At 51.1% G+C, this 19,558-nt stretch overlaps 1 protein-coding gene and 1 long non-coding RNA gene across 7 annotated transcripts in view; one reads left to right on the top strand and one right to left on the bottom strand.

Moving 5' to 3' along the window:
• Window positions 1–397: 397 nt before the first annotated feature.
• On the bottom strand, window positions 398–2,845 carry LOC148652896 (uncharacterized). The gene is made up of 2 exons (XR_015925465.1): window positions 2,088–2,845; window positions 398–1,530 (listed from the first exon to the last, which is right to left on the bottom strand). It is a non-coding gene; the product is annotated as an uncharacterized LOC148652896 (long non-coding RNA).
• Window positions 746–19,558, top strand: part of tex2 (testis expressed 2) — a 58,174-nt gene continuing 39,361 nt past the window's right edge. Inside the window, exons 1-2 of one of the 6 annotated variants that reach the window (XM_088600139.1) lie at window positions 746–1,087; window positions 3,183–3,282. The gene's annotated coding sequence lies outside the window, so the exon portion shown is untranslated. Of the gene's footprint in view, window positions 1,088–3,182; window positions 3,283–4,031; window positions 4,056–4,131; window positions 4,298–6,564; window positions 7,005–19,558 lie in introns of those variants that run through there. The other 5 variants (XM_088600138.1, XM_088600133.1, XM_088600137.1 and 2 more) reach the window with 5 other exon arrangements.

A 19,558-nucleotide genomic window follows, 5' to 3' on the forward strand; every position in this document is an offset into this window, starting at 1 on the left:
ACCAACAATTAAAACAGACTTCAGATTCTAGAAAAACTGTGGTCCTGAAACCCTTGAACGGTGTTAAGCTCAGAAGATTCCAGCTAGTGTGAGCTGCATGAGAAAATGCTGGAAAACCCCACACCTGAGCCCCAGGAGGAAGGACTGGAGCTGGAGGTGGTGGCTGGTGCAATCAGGGCTGCCTCTGGTAGACTACAGGGGTTGCAGTGTCTGCTAAATGCTGTGGTATCAGGCACCGGATGATTTAGATCTCCTGGTTGCCCTTTGTCACCTGTAGAGAGATTCAGAGGCTCCTGTAGCTTTTTATGCACTGTACAGTATTTTGAAATGATCGCCTTTATAGCTACTATCTTAAACATTACTGTTGTTGTGTAAGAATAGATCGGGCACATTCAGCTCAAACCCGATAAGCTTTATTGACAATGTACAAATTGTCAAAGCCTGAGCACAAGCACAGTTAAAACACGTAGAAATACTCATTCGATATTTTAATTTAATAATTTAAATGAGCATGAATAAATATTCACGGAGTAAAAATAATAAAATAACATTTTAAAAAATCACTTTTCGTACGCATTACAAATTACGTGAAGTCGATTCAGTAGTTATGAACACTCCCAACTGCTGTTTTAGTTTATTTCTGGGCCCAAGCAATAATTATTGTACAGCTGTGCATGACGAATGCAAACGCCTCTTTTTCCCGGACGCTTGAGTGTTGCAATATTTAATGAGGTGGGCGGTCCCGCCCCGCCTCCCCCCTCACCAAAACAAACACGCGCCCGGGCCCTGCCGGACAGATTGGGTTAATCGAGCCCAGAGCGCGGCGTCCGGGCGGCTGTGTGCGCGATCCTGCGGCTCGGGTTCGATTGCTCGGGCGTGGGCAGGCAGCAGCCCCGAATCCCTGCTCTCCGTCTTGCAGGAACTGCCCCTCCGGCAGTTGTCAACAGGCTGGCCGGAGCTGCAGACGGGCTGAGGCGGGACGGGACACTTCTTCACTCCGCTTGCCCGCGCAACAGGGGGACGAACCAGCGCTGTCGCAGCCCGCCGCCGGGACCGGGAGGGGGCTTGCAGCTACACCCGGTGCACGGTAAGACCCCCGCCGGACGCCTCTTTTGTTTTATCGGATGTGCACGGCCGGTCCGGGCTGGCAGGCTCGGTGCCAGCGCTGGGCATCCTAAGCCCAGTCCCGTCTCCGCCGGCTTCCTGCTACTGGGCGCCCTGCCGGGGCCGGAGTGGGGTGACGAGCCGGGGACGTCTGCGCCGCTGCTGTCCGGCCGAGACGAGCCGACGTTTCTGGCGACACCGTCCCGGGCAGCGGACGGGTGCAGCTACCGTGCGCTCCGGGGGGGGAGGGGGCTCGGACCCGGGCTCGTCCAGGTCCCCCGCCCGCAGCGTTTGCGCGAGTTGAGTGGTCGTTTCTCTCCGCGGGGGGGTCGACAGCCGACGGATGAACTTGTGCTCCGAGGCGGGTGCAGCGTCATGCCTCAGCGCCTGCAGCCCCGCGGTGTGTTTATATCACCAGGCTGACACCTGCGAGGAAGAGCACGGCTTAGCCGGGAGATCACCTCCGCAGGCGCCGCGTCTGCTTTCCGGGGTGCGCTTCTCTGTGGCGCTGCGAGCCTGGCCTGGGAAGGGGGGGGTCGGTGACGGTTGTTTGCCTGACCGCCTCCTTCCCTCCCTCCTTCAGTGTGTCGCGTCTCAGCCAGTCCCTGCCAGTGTCGCCCGGCGCTGATTTAAATTTAATCTCCCCGTTTCATTTCTCTTTTTAAGTTTATCTCTCTCCCCCCCCCCCCCCCCCGTACGCCGCGACAGCAGCTGTCCGGGCAATCCAGGTAGAACTGCATAAGCAGCAGCAGCAGCCAGCAAAAACGACTTCAACACGACGGTAGTACCATCGTTATTCCTAGGAATTACAGCGACGTACGGGATACTGACGGTTTCATTGACCATCACAGCATCAGGTGTCGCGTTTGAAAGATCTGGCTTGTAGGACACAGACAGACATTGAAGCCCTCGACCCCTGGCGCTGGGACTTGGCGGGCCCTTATTCCCCAAGCGGCAGCGGCAGCCTGAGAAACCCCACCTACCAGTCTGTCCGGTCGCCGTGCTTACAGCGGGCCTCGCCGGCCCTGCCAGTTTCACGGTGAATCACAGGGTTGCAATGTGAGCGGGACCGGTCGGCCTTCTCTCTGCTGCTGCTCTCCCAGACAGGTACCGAGCCGCTGGGTTTCTGCGTCAGTAACCAGTAACACTCTTTTGTGATGGATTTCTTGAGGAATTATTTCTCTGTTGTTTTTTTGCGGTGGTGGGAGGGTTATGGAGAGTGTTATCTCCTGATCCAAGTAGAGATGTGGCTTTCCCACCCCTCGGAACCTTTCAGAAACTGGGAAGTGAACGATATTGGCCCGTCGCTGCCGGCTTCGCGGAGGCACCTGACTGCGGTGGCATCTCGATGAGATTGAGAAGAATAACAAACTGGGAGCCTGATCAGAGCACAGGGCGATCCCTTCCTTCTCATTGTGCCGAGGCAGTGAGTCGAGATGAAAAAAACGCATTTCCCTGCTGTGCCCAGGGCAGTGCCAGGGGCCTGAGAGCGCCTGAGCCGAGCCCTCTCCCCGAGTGTGTTGTGTCCTGGAGTCGGGTGGGAGCAGGGGTGTACCCAGAGGAAACCGCCTGGTCTCGTTGCTCCAGCTTCCTGGGGGCCTTTCGCAAACTGGCTGGACAAGAATCCTGTGGGGGAATTAAGCTCCTGCCATTCCGATGAGCGGGATGGGCGAGACGGTTCTCTTCCTGTTCTTCAGCCTTCTTATGTTCCTGGGTTGGAGGCCCAGTGACGCAGCAGAAAGTTCACCGACATCCCTCAGGTGACTCGGCAGAAATTCCCGATGCTGTTCGGAATGTCGTTAGCCAGAGTCCCGATGCAGCGTGCTCCAAACTGAGCAATTAGTTGCGTTCTCCCCTTCGATATATTTTATTTATGCTGCTGCCCTTTGAGATTAACTTCGCGTTGTCGGTGTCTACAGGACTGCTCTCTCATTGAAACCTGATCAATGCCCGATCGCTCGACACTGCTGCCCCATCAGAGATGGATAGTCGCTGCAGTAATATCGTAGTGCCACAGTGCACTTCCACAAGGAGGTATCCCAGCAGATACTGATTTATTTTTATTTTCCTTCTTCCAGGAAACAGCTGAAAACGATGACATGTGAGGCTCCTTTGTGGCCTGGTGCAGATACAGTAGTGGGTGGAGATTGAGAGATTGAATGGCACAGACGTTTCAAGGTAAGCTGTTTGAAAGTCAATCTCAGATTTTATTGATCTGGGAGTCAGTGGCTGAACTGACCTTTGGTGGAGAGAAACGGCACAACACCCGTCCCCTTCCTATATTGTCGTGGTTTGGATGGGCATTGTCTGCCCATAAAGGTGAGGACAGGGGTCCTCTCAGCTGGACAGACTGACTGGCATTATTAACTGGAGTGCAGGGTGGAAATAAAGTTACGCACTACTGGTGTGGCGCAGTGAGAATAACTCTGTCTTCATCTTTGGTTGTTGCCTTGGCTTGACAGCAGTCCCAAAGGAGCTTACTACTTAGACAGAATTACCGTGCAACTCAGAACTAAAGCGCTCTGCCTACAGCAGAAACAAAGGGGGCTTTAATAAAACTTGTAAATGTAGATTTTAGCATGCAGCAGTGAGTCACCGATTTTTTTTTTCCTTCTCAAAACAAGCAGTAGCTTCTCCGTGTTCTGTTATCAGAACTGACCGATACCTGTCCGATCCTGTAGGAGCCGCTGTGTTTTGCAGTGCAGACCTCTGTGTGCACAAGGAGGCATTGTGGGAGTGAGGCCATAACCGTTATCCAGAAAACGGACTTTTGACCTTTTATTGACATTTGCAGTGAGCAGCACATGTCTCGATATCCCGCTGTGGGATGGGACACGGATCGCGTCTGTTTGCAAAGCCAGGCTGCAGTAGGAGAGTGATAAGCGGTGGGGGTGATCTGGCCCGTGTTGTGAAATCAGCAGTCAAGCAGCGGCCCCTCCCCCGGTCGGCAGGTGAGTGCCAGCTCTCCGCCCCCGCCCTCGGGTAACGGCCTCACTGCGGCACACGGGGCCGTGCCCGTGGAGAAGGGCCAGGCCCGGGCCAGTCCGGGGTGGTGCAGTCGTGGCGCTGAGGCCAAGCGCACACGAAGAGCCCTTTGTTCAGGCTGGGTCTGAATGTGACACACAGGAGCAGTGTGAAGCCGGAAGCTGGTTTCGGAAGGGCTGGAATGGCACGCTTGACCTTCCACACTGTGGTTAGTGTGTGCTGCAACGCGTGCTCCGTGTTCAAGGTCGTCTCCTGTTGCATTGGTTTGCTGCGTTCAGGTGGCACTTTGAAGATGGTTTGGATTTTTTTTCCCAGTAAAATCAAACGGGGACACTTCTGCTCCTGGCGCTCCAGTTCTGTGTCGCCTGTGTGTTTCCTGAGCAGTGCTGCTCTGGCTCTTTGGCCCGGGAGCAGGTGCAGGCAGTTGTGAACCTGATACACAAGGTGCCCGTGCTCCTCCTGTTTTCCTTTTTTTCTGGTAGTCTTGCCCTGGGATTTTGTCCCCGTTTTTCATGGAACAGTTGATTTGTGTACGTTTGTGTTTATGGAAAGCAGCATACGCATTAACCGTTGTCCTGTGGTGTTCTTTTGCATTGCATATTATTGTTTCAGTGGCATTTGTTTGTCAGTGAACACACGCCCAGAGCCAGTGAGTGTGTCCCAGGAGCCCTCTCCTTAGCTCTGAGCAGAGAATCCCCGTCCCAGTGTTCCCTGGCTGCTGCTCCCTGTGCCTGTGCGAATCTGTCAGTCTAATCGGCCCAGGTTTTACTGGCTCAGTGTTGCAGGTAACTGTCTCTCTGATTCCTGACTCTGTGCACACTGTGCCCTACTTGTGGGTTTGTGTTTGGGAACTTGAAGGTGTTTCGTTGATAAATTGAGTTATTGCATTTTCAGAACGGTGTCCATCGCAAAGTGTTTTTATACGTAGGAGGGGACCCAGTTCAGCCCGTGGTGTAGCCCCTCTCTGGGTGACACACAGCAGCCATTCTGCACCAGCAGCCCCACTATGCAGCGGATCAGTGGGGGAACACGAGAAGTTTCTTCACGTGTTTTATTAATGGGAAATTTAGGGGAGAAGAAGGGATAAACCTGGAGAGGACACTGAGGTTATCACCCCATGTTGTTACGAAGCGCCGGGGCTGCAATGTGGTTCATACTTAAACGCCTCTGACTTCACCATTTCAGTTCAATTTGCGTATGAAGTGGTCATGCGACACGCATTAGCACACCGCCCTCCTGGCTTAAAGTTTATGAGTATTTTTCAGTAATACCTGCTTAGATGTTATCTCGGCACTCACTCACACTTCCACCGGGTAGGGAAGAGCCATCGAGCCATGATCAGAGATCCGGTTAAACCTGGTAAGTGTCACAGCAAATTCGGAGCCGGTCCTGCGCACACAGGCGCACTGTCCCACACAGGGACAATTCAGAGACGCCAGCCGGCCTCGGGAGCATGTTCTCGAGAGGATCTAGGGAAATGGAACACCCACAAGCATGCAGATTCTCGCCAGGGGGTGCCCCTGTCTGAAGTCGAACCTTCGAGTAGCGCTGGTAGTTAAGATGTTCTAATGAATTAACATATTTTGCGCCAGGGCGTGCTCCTGTAATTCTGTGAGCATTTTACTTGCAGTTCGTGGAAGGATAGCAAAGTGAAGGGTCTCACGATTGCAGCAGCTTGGTGTCAGACCTGGGGGCAGCCTGAGTGCAGTGTTAACCAGGTGCACAAGGAAGGTCCGTTCTGTGATGAAGTGAGAAGGGGTGTTCGGGGCCAGGGTTAGGGTGCAGCCCTTGTGTGTGGCTGCTGGGTATGTTCTCCGCTCTTTGTACATGTGGAGTGGACTTAACTTTTTAAAAACCTTTTAAGGCTTTTTGCAATGAGCTGGATTTTAAAGGAGAAGAGAAGATCCCTTTATTGGCCATTTACAATTTCTTGTATTAGGAATTCGTCTTTTCGCATACCCCATGAGACACAGACAGGGAGAGAAGCTGGGGGTCAGAGCGCAGGGTCAGCCGTTTATAAAGCGCCGCAACGGAGTAGGATTCCTCTGCCGGCTGCGGGATGCGAACCGGCAGCCTTCCAGCCACAGGCGCAGATCCTGAGCCACGGAGCCACTGCTCCGCCCCGCTTAGGATTTTAATATGAAACACTCGGTGTCATTAGTTATTTTAATATTCTTTTTAAGTGCTCGAATTTACAAATGAGGTCTTTGTTCTGCCTGTGAGAAAGGCAGAGTCGGTGTGTTATTCCTGAGTGTGCGCTGGAGACTGGCCGAGCAGCTCTCACGCACCCTGTGGGGGGCGGTCCCGGCCCCGGTCCTGGGACTGCCCGTGTCTGTCTAGCGTGTGGGTGCAGGTGCCTGCAAGCTCATGTGCAGGGAGGTCAGTCGTCTGAGGATCTTGAGCGTGTCTTCTGCCCCTACCACAGTCAGACACAAACAGGCCCTGCAGGACGGTCCTGTTTTCTCCAGAGCTTCCTGTGTGGCTGTCCTGTCTCGCGCCCTGCAGGGTGCATGAGGCCAGGCTACACCAGGTGCTGCCCTGCAGTGTTTGAGCTTGCTCTCATTTCGGTTTGGTGCTGTGCTACAGTACAGTTGTTTTATGTCTCGGTCAAGGATGCTTAGTTTCGTACAGCTTGGCACAGCGGGGACATTTGCATCAGTGATCCGAAGGAGTATAACTCCCCACTGCTCCAGGCTTCATTAATCACCACCCAGGGAAGAGTTTTTTTTTTTTTTTTTTGGATGCAGGATTTATTTTTATTGAATTTCTGGGGAAGGGAGCACAGCGCTGTCTTACAACGAAGCTCCTGAGCACAGGTACTGCTCAGCAAGCCGGGTGGGAGAGTCTTCAGGGTGTGAAGTGAGGGTACGGCTCAGTCCCTTCGTTATTCGTATCAGGCGCGGCTGTCTCTGCAGGTAAGCAGCTTGGCCCTTTGGTGTTTTTCTCTTGTGCTTTCCGGGGTTGTCTGGACACACAGGGGCAGGCAGCGTCATGGGAGCCTGCTTCAGGTTTAGAATTGGCATGTTGTTTTTGCAGATTTGTACCGCGGGGCGGTGAGGTCATTGTTCCTCTTGGCTGTGTTTGTTTTAAATCTCTGGCTGTTCAGGAAATGGCCAGCTCCTCTCTGGGAAGGCAGTGCTGTTAGTGGTTCGCTTTCTCCGGTAATAGCTCTCAAGCCCAGCCTGTCTGCCCACCTGCATACTAATGTGGGATCGACTCTGAAATCATGCTCCTGCTATTCCCTGGGTCTGCTGGGCAGCCTCTTACGAGCTGAGGTCAAGGCCAGGAGTGCTGCTGTGTCCGTCCGGGAGACAGAGTGTGCAGGGGGTTCCCTGTGTGGGCTCTCTGCTGTCGGCAGCAGGCCGAGCACACACACACCTTCTCCCCCGCAGACAGTGTGGACTGGAGCAGATGCTAGCTAGGAGGTTAAGGGTTCCAGCCCCGGGTGAGACACTGCTGTCGCCCCCTTGAGCGAGGCCCTGCACCCACATGAGTCAAATACGCAGCCGCAGAAGTGGTTGCAAATGTCAGTTGTTTTGGGTAAAGAGGCGTCAGCAGCATAAGGTCAGTAGTCAGTGATGCAGGCAGGTCTCACGGACTCCACACCGCCGTGAGTTAACGGGTCTGCCGAAGTTAGGGTGGAGAGCACCCTCCTTCGCTGCCAGCGCGGCGGCGGGCTTCCGTCCGGGAGATCTTCACCCCTCCCCTAGGAAACAGTGCACCCCAACAAGCTGGGCCCGTCTGCCCCCCCGGGGAGCCTGCTGTCGGCTATGAGGTGGCCCTGGCTCCCGGCCCGGGGCCACACACAGGGCCGACCCGTCTCTGGCTGACAGCACTCTCCTCAGGCATGAGGCCTGGCATTCTTGTGGTCGGGCGAGTGGGAAGAATGAAGGAAGAGAAAACGATTGCACCCGAGTGGGAAAACCTGTTTGGCAGACACCCCTATAGAAAGATTTGCATTAAATGCATTTGACGAAAAGGCAGTATTACAGGCTGTTTGAAACTAGATGTAAATCAGAATTTAAATATGCCTTTTCACATGGAAAATCCAAAAGCATGTCTGACAAGGATATAATCTTACTCATTTTTTTTATTTTCATCTTACATTAAGTGCAGTGGGTGCTTGTTCTTAATTAGGGTCCCTCAGACTGCATCCCTGTCTTCTTCCATTCTAACATATCATCCCTTAGGTTTGCTTATTTTTTTAATGACTTGTCCTAGGTGCAGACAAAGGCTATTTTGGTTCTGGTTTCAATTAATGTCAGAAAGGATTTTGAGGCTTTTAAAAGAAATGTCTTCTGAAACAAGACCAGGTCGAGGTTCTCATAAAAATGTTATATTTCCGAGCTCTCGTTGAGAGCAGGTTGGGAGGTGTTGCAGCTGTTGTCCGGGCACCAGTCTCGTAAATCGCCCTCCTCTGTGCGTCAGGGCCTTAGGGAAAGTACCAAATTGTAACATCAGGCCAACGTGATGTATTGCTTTTAAAGGGGAACTGCAGTGCCAGTTTCTCGGACCGGTCATCAAATCTCTGTAATAAACTCAGTTCATTGACGTTATAGGAAAAATGTACACGTTTTGAATGAAGCCCAAAATGGTGAACTTTCTGAAAGTACTGTAAGTCGCCATGTTGTCGCAAACTCACATTCGAGTTCCCTCGAACTGCGACATGATTCTGCCCTTCCTCCTCACTAGTCTCTGTAGTGACTGATGTACCGTGATGTACAGGCGGATAAAAACAGGCTGTGCTGCGGACATTTCAGCGCAGAACTGTTCCAGCGTGATCTGCTTGCAGAAGTAGTATTTGTTGGCAAAACCGTGTTAAAAGCTAAAGCTATGTTTTCACTGGATTGAAAGTGATGTGTTCACAAGCCTGCTGGCTTACAATGTCATAGGGCCGCAACACCTCGCCGGAAATTGTGTTGCCTCATTATGAATCGCAGAACATGGCATTGCGCATACCTGGAAATTTTGTCTATTCTGTGGTGTAAATTGGAGGTTTTACAAGTTACTGTGTGCTTTTTGTGTCACTGCGGTTTGAAGTGCACTCATCGGTGCTGATTCTATCTAGTGTTGTTGAGATTCCTCAAGGACCTGCCCAAATAATTGTGCTGGGCAGGACTCCACACTTCCTCATGCTCTGCTATGTGCTTGAGCCCCAGATCCGTAACTTTACTGTATCCGAGGCTGTGCAGTCATTAATGGACATGCTTTGCTTCTCATTGTGTGATCTATTTGAGATTTTACATATTGTTTCAGGCACACAGTGTAAATTTGCATAGCCAGATGTATTGTAGTTCTAGGCCAACTGTACAACTTTTCTGCTGCTCTGGGACTGTTTGTGTACGAGGACCAGCAGCTCATGAAACCTGATACTGAACAAGGTGTTCCTGTTTGCCTTTTCTGTTGGTGGGGGAGGCATCACCCAGCTGTTTTCTTTACCACATGGAAATATATTCCGTCTGGAAGAAGTACAGTACTTGTCTTCTGCAGTGTGGAGCTCTGAAGCTACACACAAGCGGAAAGGAACACCAGCACTGGCTTAAGCCTTGCACTGAAACACATGCTGGACCGTTGTGGGGCTAGAACGTGTGACTCTGCTTCTTGTGTTCTCTTGGTGCCTCCAGTCAGGTGTTAAAGTTTGTATTGCTTTTGACTGGTGGAACCAGAGGAGCCTGTAGGTGTCGGTATAACCAGGGCTGGAGACGCTGATCGGCAGGAAGGGTCAGGTGTGCTCCAAGGCAGGAGGACTCTGAAGGTGGGGGGGGTTGAAAATGAAAGTGTCCAGCAGGGCGGCGCACCTCCGGAGGGACATGCTGTGATCACAGTGGCTGCAGCACCGTGTCAGACTGAATGACCGAGTCAGAGGAGACGGGCTCAGTCCCCTGACACACTGCTCCACTTCTCAGGTGGCAGGAAAGAAAGCTTTCACTAAGCTGTCTGAGCGATGCAGTGGGTCAGAAGTGCCTGAGCCAAATTCATTGGTACTGGCAGTGTGATCTGCCAGTGAGGACGAAGCAGGGATTTCCGGAGAGAGCAAGATCTTATCACACGCACAAGGTGCCGTCAAGGAGAGGGGGGCGACTGTGCAAAATTAAAGCTAGATACACTCGTTGTTTGCGGCTAACGAGAGCTAAAACATCGTCCCTTAAATTATTCACTCAGAGCATCTGTTATCTCTTAAGGGTTGTAATAATAGGACAATCAATAATACATGTTACACTACGGGCCTGTTCATTTGGTTTTGTTTTCTTGCAAGTGCCGGGCCTGTCTAACGAACCCAGGGCTGTCTAACGGTCCTGGCTGGGGTTTGGTGCGTCTCGGAGATGAGAAATGTGTGGGCTCGTCTCTGTAGCTTGTCCTTACAGGGAAAAGGTGTCCCGTCCTGGGGACGGTTTCCAGGGATGAGTGGGTACTCCCCTGGACAGTGTTTAGTTTAATCCAGGAGGAAAATCCCCAAAAGGGAGCAGGGTGGCATAGTGGCATGGGGCTAGGCATTGCTGCCTCACAGCTCTGGGGCCCTGGGTTCACTTCCTGGGGTGCTGTCTGGGTGGAGTTTGCATGTTCTCCCTTGTGCTTGTGTGAGTTTGCTCTCCGGTTTCCTCCTGCAGTCCAAAGACATGCTGCTGGTGGGCTTCTTGGCTTCTAGGAGAAGTTTGGTGTGTGTGTGTCTGACCTCACTCCCGCGCAGGGGGACCCCCTGCCCTGCCCCACACGCTGCCGCCACACAGCCAGTGAGTGAGCGGCCCCACACGAGCACCAGGAGCCCGGAAACCCGAGCCCTTCAGTGAAGCACAGCGCCACCGGGGATCTGCTTGTCCTGCCATTGTCCTGTCTGTGTAGCTCATCTAAAAGTAATGAGGAAACACCTGAGAGGCAGAGGAGTAGCTCTTAAGTGTGGAATACATTATCTCTGGCTCTCTGTGCGATTTCCCCGCTGTCAGGGGCACCGAGAAGGACAGCGGGCGTTTGTTTTAAGCCTCCATTTGTGTTTTTCTCTTTTGGAAAAACAACCCGTTACGTCCGCGATCGCTGGGGAATGGGCGGTAGACAAAGGCAGAGTGTTTGTGTTTGTGGTGTTGTGTTGCAGAGTGTCTGTGGGGTTGTGTTGTGTTGCTTGTGACTGGCGCTCCGTCCTTCTCCGGGGTCACGAGACGAATTGCTCCGACTCTTCAGCATTTCCAAATGCGTCCTGAGATGACGATGACGCTGAGAGATCTATTTAAAATTTCAAACTTTCAGCCTCTGTCAGCCTAAATTGGCTCTGGGTCTTTGACATTTTCAATGGATTTTCTGAAGACCACAAGTAATGTTTATCTGTAGATCTTGACAGAATCATTTGTACTTGTGATCAGTGCACTTAATGATGATAACCATCATTTTATTTTATGTAGCCCCTTTCATACATATATCCTAAAGCACTGTGCCATAGAACACCCCCCCAAAAAAAAATTTAAATGATTTTTCACGTATATAAGTATTTGAGTGAGTCAGGGTACAGAAATATGTGCTGGGTATACGTAGGACAAATAGCAGCCAGATTTAATCTGGCAATCTGTGTTGTTCACACTGAATATCTCTGGCATCTCACCTGTGCAAACAGGGTGAGTGTTTCTCCTGATTACTGCCTGAGATCGATGAGGCCGTGCCTGCATGCCTCACCTGCCTGAACACCACTCCAGCCTCAGCAGGTTGATCTGCCACATCTTATCAGTGTGTATGTTCATCCATATTATCCGTCCGTCTGCCTGGGACTCAGACTCTGCTTCCATGTATTATTAAAGGATTTTAATGCGATCATTAATTATGAAAATCCTTTGCTCAGAACAAAATAAATCCCTGTGTCTAGCTGCTAACAGAGGCCCTGCTAGTGTTCTTTTCTTCTGTCGCTCTGTTCTGTGCCCTGAGTGGGCGTCGCCCCTGGCGCAGGATGGCGCGCGCCCCCACTCTGCCAGTGTGGGGAGAGCGGGCTGAGGCAGTCAGGTGTGCTGGCGGCAGAGCGCCCCCTCTCCTCAGGCCCACTGACCTGCCCAGGGAGGGCAGTGCTGTCTGGGCCCTGGGCTCCCACTGCTTCAGGGCTCATTACTCTTTCGGCAGAGAGGAGCTCAGCGGGCAGCCGGGCTGCGAACCAGATCAGTGCGGTCTGTGGTGTCACCTCACCTCGCCCGTCTGATTTTCACAGCATATCCCTTCCAACTTGAGAGTGTGAAGCTTTCAAGTGGTTCTTCTGCTTACTATTACAGTTGTCATTATTTGTATTTGTTTTCTTAGGGCAGGAATTTCCTCTTATTGTAAGTTTCAAAGCAGTACGCTGTCCTCGCATTTCCCCCCCAGTCTCAAGATAAGAGGAACTGACAGATTGCAAAAAGACACATTTTCAGAACGCTCTTTAAAAGCTTAGTTCCCTCATGGGAGTTTACCCTGGTACTTTCACATGTCCTGGAGGACCTCGCTATGGCTCCTGCTGCTGAGGCCAGACTCACAGCGACGTGCTGCTGAAGCGCAGGAGCCGGCGGCCGTGGGACTGTTCTCCGCTCTCCCGAGCCTCCCCTGCTAGCCTGCCCCAGGTGGGACTGTGTGTCCCAGCTGCAGGAGGGCGCGGGAGGGCCTGTGACGCTGTGCCCCCCGGACGAGCGGGCACCAGTGACGTCCCACCTGCTCTGGGCCGCGTGCGTGTCTGAGGTGGAGAGCTGGGAAGGTCTAACTGCTGCACGCCCAGGTGGGAGGCTGCTGGGCTGTTGTTTGAGAGCTCTGCTGTGCGCTCGTGTCAGACGGCGAGGTGGTGAAACGCTGGACTGTGTTCATTTCTGCACTCTGAACACCCTTCTCTGGTGGAGCACAGAGGAGCCCATTCACACAGCCGAATTCCTCTGGGCTCAGTAATCCTCTCCACCCCCGTGGTTAGTGATACGTGCACTTCCTCAGGGGCTGGACTGGACTCTTGTGTCCCCGGGGGGTGGTCGCGTTCCTTACTGAGGGCACTGGGTGAGGGTCCACAGCAGCGCGCCGGGAGCTCGTCCTCAGCAGTGTGGTGTGGCCTGGCAGGCGGCCTTCGCTGTGGTCAGAGATGGAGATGCTTCTCGGGTTAAAACCGTAACGTTATCTCTGACCTACCATGTTTTTTTTTCCCTCTTCTGTTGTAATTGGATATTTCAGTTACAGTACTGTACTGTAAAAGTGCAGTCAAGGCCGTCTTCATTCCCGGGAGGCCGGTGTTGTCTCAGCCGGAGATTGTTGTAGGGTGAGCAGGTTTTCAAATGCAGTGCAAGGCCTCTTGCTTTCTGTGTAGTACAGTTGTTTAGGAACATTATTTTTTATACAGATAATTGTACATCCTTACTTGCTGTTTCTAGGGAAAGAAGCTTTAACATTAAACCTCATCATCCAAACTCTCTGGTTTGTTTCATCGCCTTTTCTCTCAGCTCTCCCCTGGCCTGCTGTTTGATCAGCGTGAGGGCTTTGCAAACAAAATCCAGTCTGGATTATTGTAGCGGAACTGAAAGCCTGTTTCAGAGGTGTGCTTAATGCAGCTCCTTTTAGGTGGTGGGGAAAGGGCCAGTGCCTGCCTGTGAGAATCCAGTGACGGCCGGCAAATTGAGACGCGCGTTATTATTATTTTTAATATTGAATGAGCTGTTGCTCTGTCTGCAGGTAAGGTACAGTCTGGGTTGTTCATTATAAGATCGCATTGCCCAAGAACTGGTGTAATCCGGTGCTCTCTCTTCTCGGAAAGGGAGCTGCTGTCCTCAGTTGTCTGCCTGGAGGAGCTCCAGCCCCTTATTTACTGAACACTTTGTCTGTGCTCGCACTGTGCGGTGGCCGTTTTTCTTTAAAAGGGACAACAAGCTGCTGAAACTCCCGGGCTCCTTGGCAGACTGGCACTGCAGCTGTTGCTCTGTGTACCCCTCCCTATTTCATGACCTGCTGCGCGTGTCGGTGCCTCTGCTGGACTTTGGAGCCTGTGGCCCCAGGGAGAGCCAGCAGCAGGTCTGGTGAAGCACAGTGCTTGTGTGCACTTCTAAAAGGGACGACTGGTGGCGTCTTTGGCTGAAGTGCTTTGCAGGCGCAGTTAAAGACGCAGTTGGGAAGCCAGTTAGCACAGCTTCTCTCCCAGCTGTAGTGCAGTAGTACTACTAATACTGTGCAATAGTTACCTACTCTGTGCAATACACGTGGGAGTGTGCAATATCTATACTGTGTATTACATCTTCCTTGTGTTCGGTGCATTCATGCTTTTTTTGTGTGTGCCTTTTCTGTTTTGTCATTCTTTATTCCAATTTTTTAAATGTATTTACTGTATTGTATTACTACATTTTTACTCTACTGTGTTGGGTGTGCCTGGCTGCTGTAGCACTTGAATTCCGCACATGGGATTAATAAAGTACCTGCCTACCTGTAGGGATGGCGAGGCCCACACTGAGCTCAGATGCTCCCGCTAGGGGCGGATATCTGCTGCATGTTTTGATGGTGGTGCTGTGGCTTGTGAGGTGGAGTTGGATTGGCGGCTGTCAGGTGCGGGTCCGAGTCTCTTTAGATTTTTCAGTCTTGTTGGTTGGGGGGCTCTCAGTCGCCTCTATACCATTGTTAATTGAAGGGTTGTGGGGGGGATGCTTGTCTCAGACCCCAGCCCTCTGTACTGTGAGCCGATAGAGAGGGGCTTGTCATCACTGGTGAAGCACCAAGTGTCGCAATCACAGCAGTGCAGTAGGGAGATGTACACAGAGCAGCGCGTTCCAGATTTGCTCGGCGTGCCTTCTGGAGGGGGCTGGGAGCTGTGAAATAGGAGTATGTGCTTTGTAAAGGGAGAAAAACTCTTTGGATGATTTTTCCTAAGGGTCTCTTGTAAGTGTCGTTCCAGTTTTTAGTTTTTTTAGTTTTTTTTTTTTAGATTTCTCCAGTCTGGAGGGATTTTTGGAAGACTGCCAGGGTGATGTTTTTTTTTTAAAACTTGGTCATTTGTCGTCTCGCTGGCAGTTTTTATATGGTGCCTAGAAAATGCAGACATGCTGGGTATTGCGAGTTTATACAAATACAGGTCCAGGAGCCAAGGAAATAGCTGCATGTAAATTATTACAACAGGATGGCCTGTTTTTAAAAGTTTCTGAAGATTTTCTTAAATCATAAAGCTATGGCTTTGGCTTACACCTCACTTTTTAAAAAGCAGACAGAAGGCTGTTATAGTTTCATGTGCTTACCTGTGGAACTCTGCTAAAACTATAGGTTTTCTCACTGTCTGTCATCACTCCCTCATTCCTCTGTGGCCATGTGTATAAGTGGTTCATGCACAAAGACTCTCCACTCCTGCTTGTCACTGGTGGGGTCCTCACTGTGCTGCTTACTGCTGCCTCTGGATCACACTGACTGAACGCGATTGTCTGTGTAGCAGTTCAGTTCAGTTTGTGTATATGCACAAGTGCAATTAAATGCTTATAGCACTTAGCTGTGCCTCTGCATAGTGTGGTTCACCAGGGTGGAGAGAGCTGGGCACAGAGAGACACATCTGCTACACAACAGGAATGTGTGACTGGAAGAACAAGACATGTCACTGACCCTGGGAGTCACTGCACCTCATCCCGGTCGATAGAAAATACCTTCTGAGAAGAAGACCTGTTTTGAAGATGGTAGGATAAACTTAGGGTGTTTCAAGGGCAGCCAGCGCCAGATGTTTGTCCAGGAATGTGGGGGAGGCCCTTTGCCAGAAGAGGTTGAAGAGGACAGAGGTGCAGACTATACTGTACACGTTTCTCCTGGTCGGCTGTCTCTTGCACGTTCGGTTGGGGCCCAGAGAAGACTGGCAGAGAAGCACCCCGCACTGTGAGGAGGCAAAGAGCTGGGCTGGCTTTCCAGAGGTGATGGCAGCTGGCAGGGCAGTGCGCTGGTTTCTAGTCAAAATCCAGACACGCAACAGTGAACAAGATCGCTCCTGTCTGCAAGGAGCACGGAGCTGCAGCAGTACAGCTGGTCGATGTCATCATCTGTCGAGATTCACTTATGGAGTCAAAGAGCGCTTTCTCCATCCTTCTGTGATGTTTCACAGGATGTTAATGAGAGCAGTAATTAACAATCGAAAATACGTGTACATGTGATTAGATTAACAAAATCGTCAATAGAAATGTTTACCATTACGTAAGTCCAAAGGACCCCCGAAGCACTTTGCCCGGACTTTATAATTTACAGCTTTGTTACTTAAAAACCTGTCCTTCCCCTATTTCTTTGGAGAAAAACGTATTATAATCATTTCCAAGATACTCGATCTTTGACTTGTTTTTCACAGATATTATTTTGTTTAATAACAGTTAAACACCAGTTTGAAAACGCGGTGTTAAGCCAATGCAGCAATTGTGTTTTATCTGCACATTGCGTGCGTGTGTGCGTGCCTCTGTACCTCTGGCCATCTCGCTTGATGATCGGTCTTAATCTCCCACTGCTTTCCTTCATGGCTCTGGGAGCACTTCACTACAGAAGCAGGGGTTTCATCTCCTGAGAGGCTCTGGCGCCTGCAGAGGCCAGCAAGGAGTCGCGTGTGAAGCTGAAGGGAGCAGACAGCAGAGACAGATCATGATCCTCACCGTCCTGCGCTGCTTGGCACGGCCATCAGTGATGCTGATGACGGCAGGCAGTGTTTTTCAGGAGCACGTGTGTAAATACATGAATGTAGCGCGTTTGTCTGTCACTGCGTGTTTTATAGCCGTGCCTGCTGACAGTGAAAGAGATGCAGTAGACCTTCAGTCTCGCCCTGCAGGAGGTATTGATCGTTCTCTGGCCTTCTCCCGGCTGAGTGATTGGATTTCTTTCTGTAGAATATGATCAGCACGAAACAGCCTTGAGCAAACAGCTGTGCCCTTTTAAATCATGATACTTGACATTTCAGAGCCAGGTGGGCTCAGAGATGCTGGGCCCCACGTTGTTCTTGCAGCAGGATCAGCTGAGGCTGGGCTGAGCGTAGGGTTGTGGAAAGAGGTCTTCTGTAGGACTGAGCTCTTCCAACCGTTCGGGGCAAGGACTGTGAGGGAAGTCTCATGCTCCCCATAATAACTGTACGTGTTGAAGACGTTCAAGCGGGGAGCTGCGTCAGCATGCGCAGGCTGCTGGGGCGGAGCGGTGGCTCTGTGGCTCAGGATCTGCGCCTGTGGCTGGAAGGTTGCCGGTTCAAATCCTTGGGCCTTGAATCCTACACCGTTGGGCCCCTGAGCAAGGCCCTTAACCCCAACTACTCCAGGGGTGCTGTATAAATGACTGACCCTGCGCTCTGACCCCCAGCTTCTCTCCCAATCTGTGTGTCTGTGTGTCTCATGGAGAGCAACCTGGGGTATGTGAAAGGACAAATTCCTAATACAAGAAATTGTATAGGGCCAATAAAGTGATCTTATCTTGTAAAGGTTTATTCCATGCTTAAAAGAAGAAAACAGTGGACTCACACACCTGAAAAAAGGCTTCACAGCCTAAACTTTTCTTTTCAGCATGGAATAAACTTTTACCTGTAACTATACATGTTGCCTGTCCACTCTTCGAGTGGATCTTGTGGTTTAGAATGATATGAGTAATTACAGTATTGTATATATGAATCTAGAGATTTAAGATCAGCGTCTAAGATTTAAGTGTGGGTTATATAATGAGTGGAATACCACAGGGATCTGTACTAAGGCCACTGCTGCTCCTTATGTATATATCGGTGTAGTCCGTAAACAAGTCGAGTTTGCAGATATGAGCAAAATAGGAAGGTTAGCAAACATTGTAGAAACTGTAAATGAAATTCAGAAAGATTCAGATAAAATTCAAAATGGGGCGCAGGCAAGTCATGGGCAGATGATGGTTGATGAAGACTGGCGAAGGGTTTTGGATGCATGTAGAAAAATCATAAAGTATAAAAAGGGAACGACTGAGCTGGAAGGGAATGCTTGGGAAAAAGATTGACAGTGTTCTTCGGTAGTAGGTAGCTAATTGAGCCCAGGGTGTCAACCAGCTGTTTCGTGAGAGAAGCCGGGGTATCAGCTGCAGTAGCATGGCTGGTAGCCTGTTCCTTTCACACTCTCGCACCCCTGCACGTCAGGAAGTGCCTCCTGTTCTCAGATAAAAATGCACTTCTGCCTGAGTCCTCTAGTTCGTCTCTCACTGTTCATTCTGAACGAATCCACTCGGATGGTTTTGCCGGTGCTTTTGAGGATTTTGAACACTTGAATCAGTTGCACTGAGCTTTTTCACACCTACCGCAGTGTGAGAATTTGTGCTATTACTGTACACCTGACTTGTGCCCCTCCCTTGTTCTGCAAAACGGGGTTGCGATAGGCCCTGACAACCGTTCGAATGAATATAGGTCAGAATGTTTTTTTTCTTTAATAAAAACAAGCTCATTGTGCTGTTTATTTAATATGCAGTTGTGAACAACACCAGAGCGCCACCACAACAAGGTCAGAGCTCTGTTAAAGAAAAGATGTCTGTGTTGTTGTCATAGCAACCATAACTGCAGTTCTCAAGAAGTGCTTCGCAACCACAGCAGAGTCTGCTTCCCGGGAGACGGAGAAACCTATTGCGTCTGACAGTCAGACCTGTCTGCTGCCGAGTTTTCTTTCATTTTCAAGCTAACGGTTCTGAAGCAGTGGAAGTGGAAGAAGAATTGGACCAGCTGGCCGTTCGTCCGAGCTGCAGCGCGGTCTCTGCTCTGCAGTGTCGGTCTTGCAGACGGGCCCCCGGGAGAGAGTCTGCCTCTCTGACTGGAAGGGTCCTCCATCCCGGGGCGTGGGTCAGGAGGCCCGCCGTGGTGGACAGAGCCGGTCAGCTGACAGGCGCAGGGATTTTGTGACGCCTGAGTCACACACACGCACAGGGCCACAGCCCTGAGCGCTCGGAGGGCTGGAGCTCTGTCTCTGTGTGTCTTCCTGACAGGCGGCAGCAAGCCCCCCTGTGCTGTGTGCCACCTCCTTTCCTCCCCGTTTCGCTTGAGGTCCCTGCAAGACGGGGGGAGGCTGTTAAGGCTGGCGTGTCCGTGTAAGCGTTAGAAAGCTTTTCTAAAATCAGAATAATGCCTTTAGATTGGTGTTATTGCATTTGCAACAGCTCAGTGCGAACGCATTACGAAGCCCTATTGCTTAACCGTATCAGAGGAGAAGAAATGCAAGCAGCCTGTGGCTCCAAGTCAGCGGCTCTTTTATTTGCGACGGGAAACGCCTGATGTAATTTCAGGATGTTCCTTATTGCATCTGGCCATGAAAGTGTCCTTAGAGTTGGATGAAAAAAGAACTTGGTACACTTAACAACGAGCTGGGCTTCTTCGTTGAATAAATGGAAAATCACCCAGTGTTTTGAATGAGCTCTTTCTCTTTTCTTCTTGGGAAGCTGTCTGTCCCTTTTCAGTAGCGGCTTTGCCAGTGGGAAGCCCCTGTGGGCTGTCTGTTGTTTCCTGCTAAGAAAGGCCAACTTTCAGCACAGCTGACCCGGAGAGCAGCAAGGCCTGTGTGTGGCCATATGTCCTCTC

The sequence above is a fragment of the Lepisosteus platostomus genome, chromosome 11 (genome assembly GCF_059453375.1).
Source record: "Lepisosteus platostomus isolate fLepPlt1 chromosome 11, fLepPlt1.hap1, whole genome shotgun sequence".
NCBI classification, from domain to species: domain Eukaryota; kingdom Metazoa; phylum Chordata; class Actinopteri; order Semionotiformes; family Lepisosteidae; genus Lepisosteus; species Lepisosteus platostomus.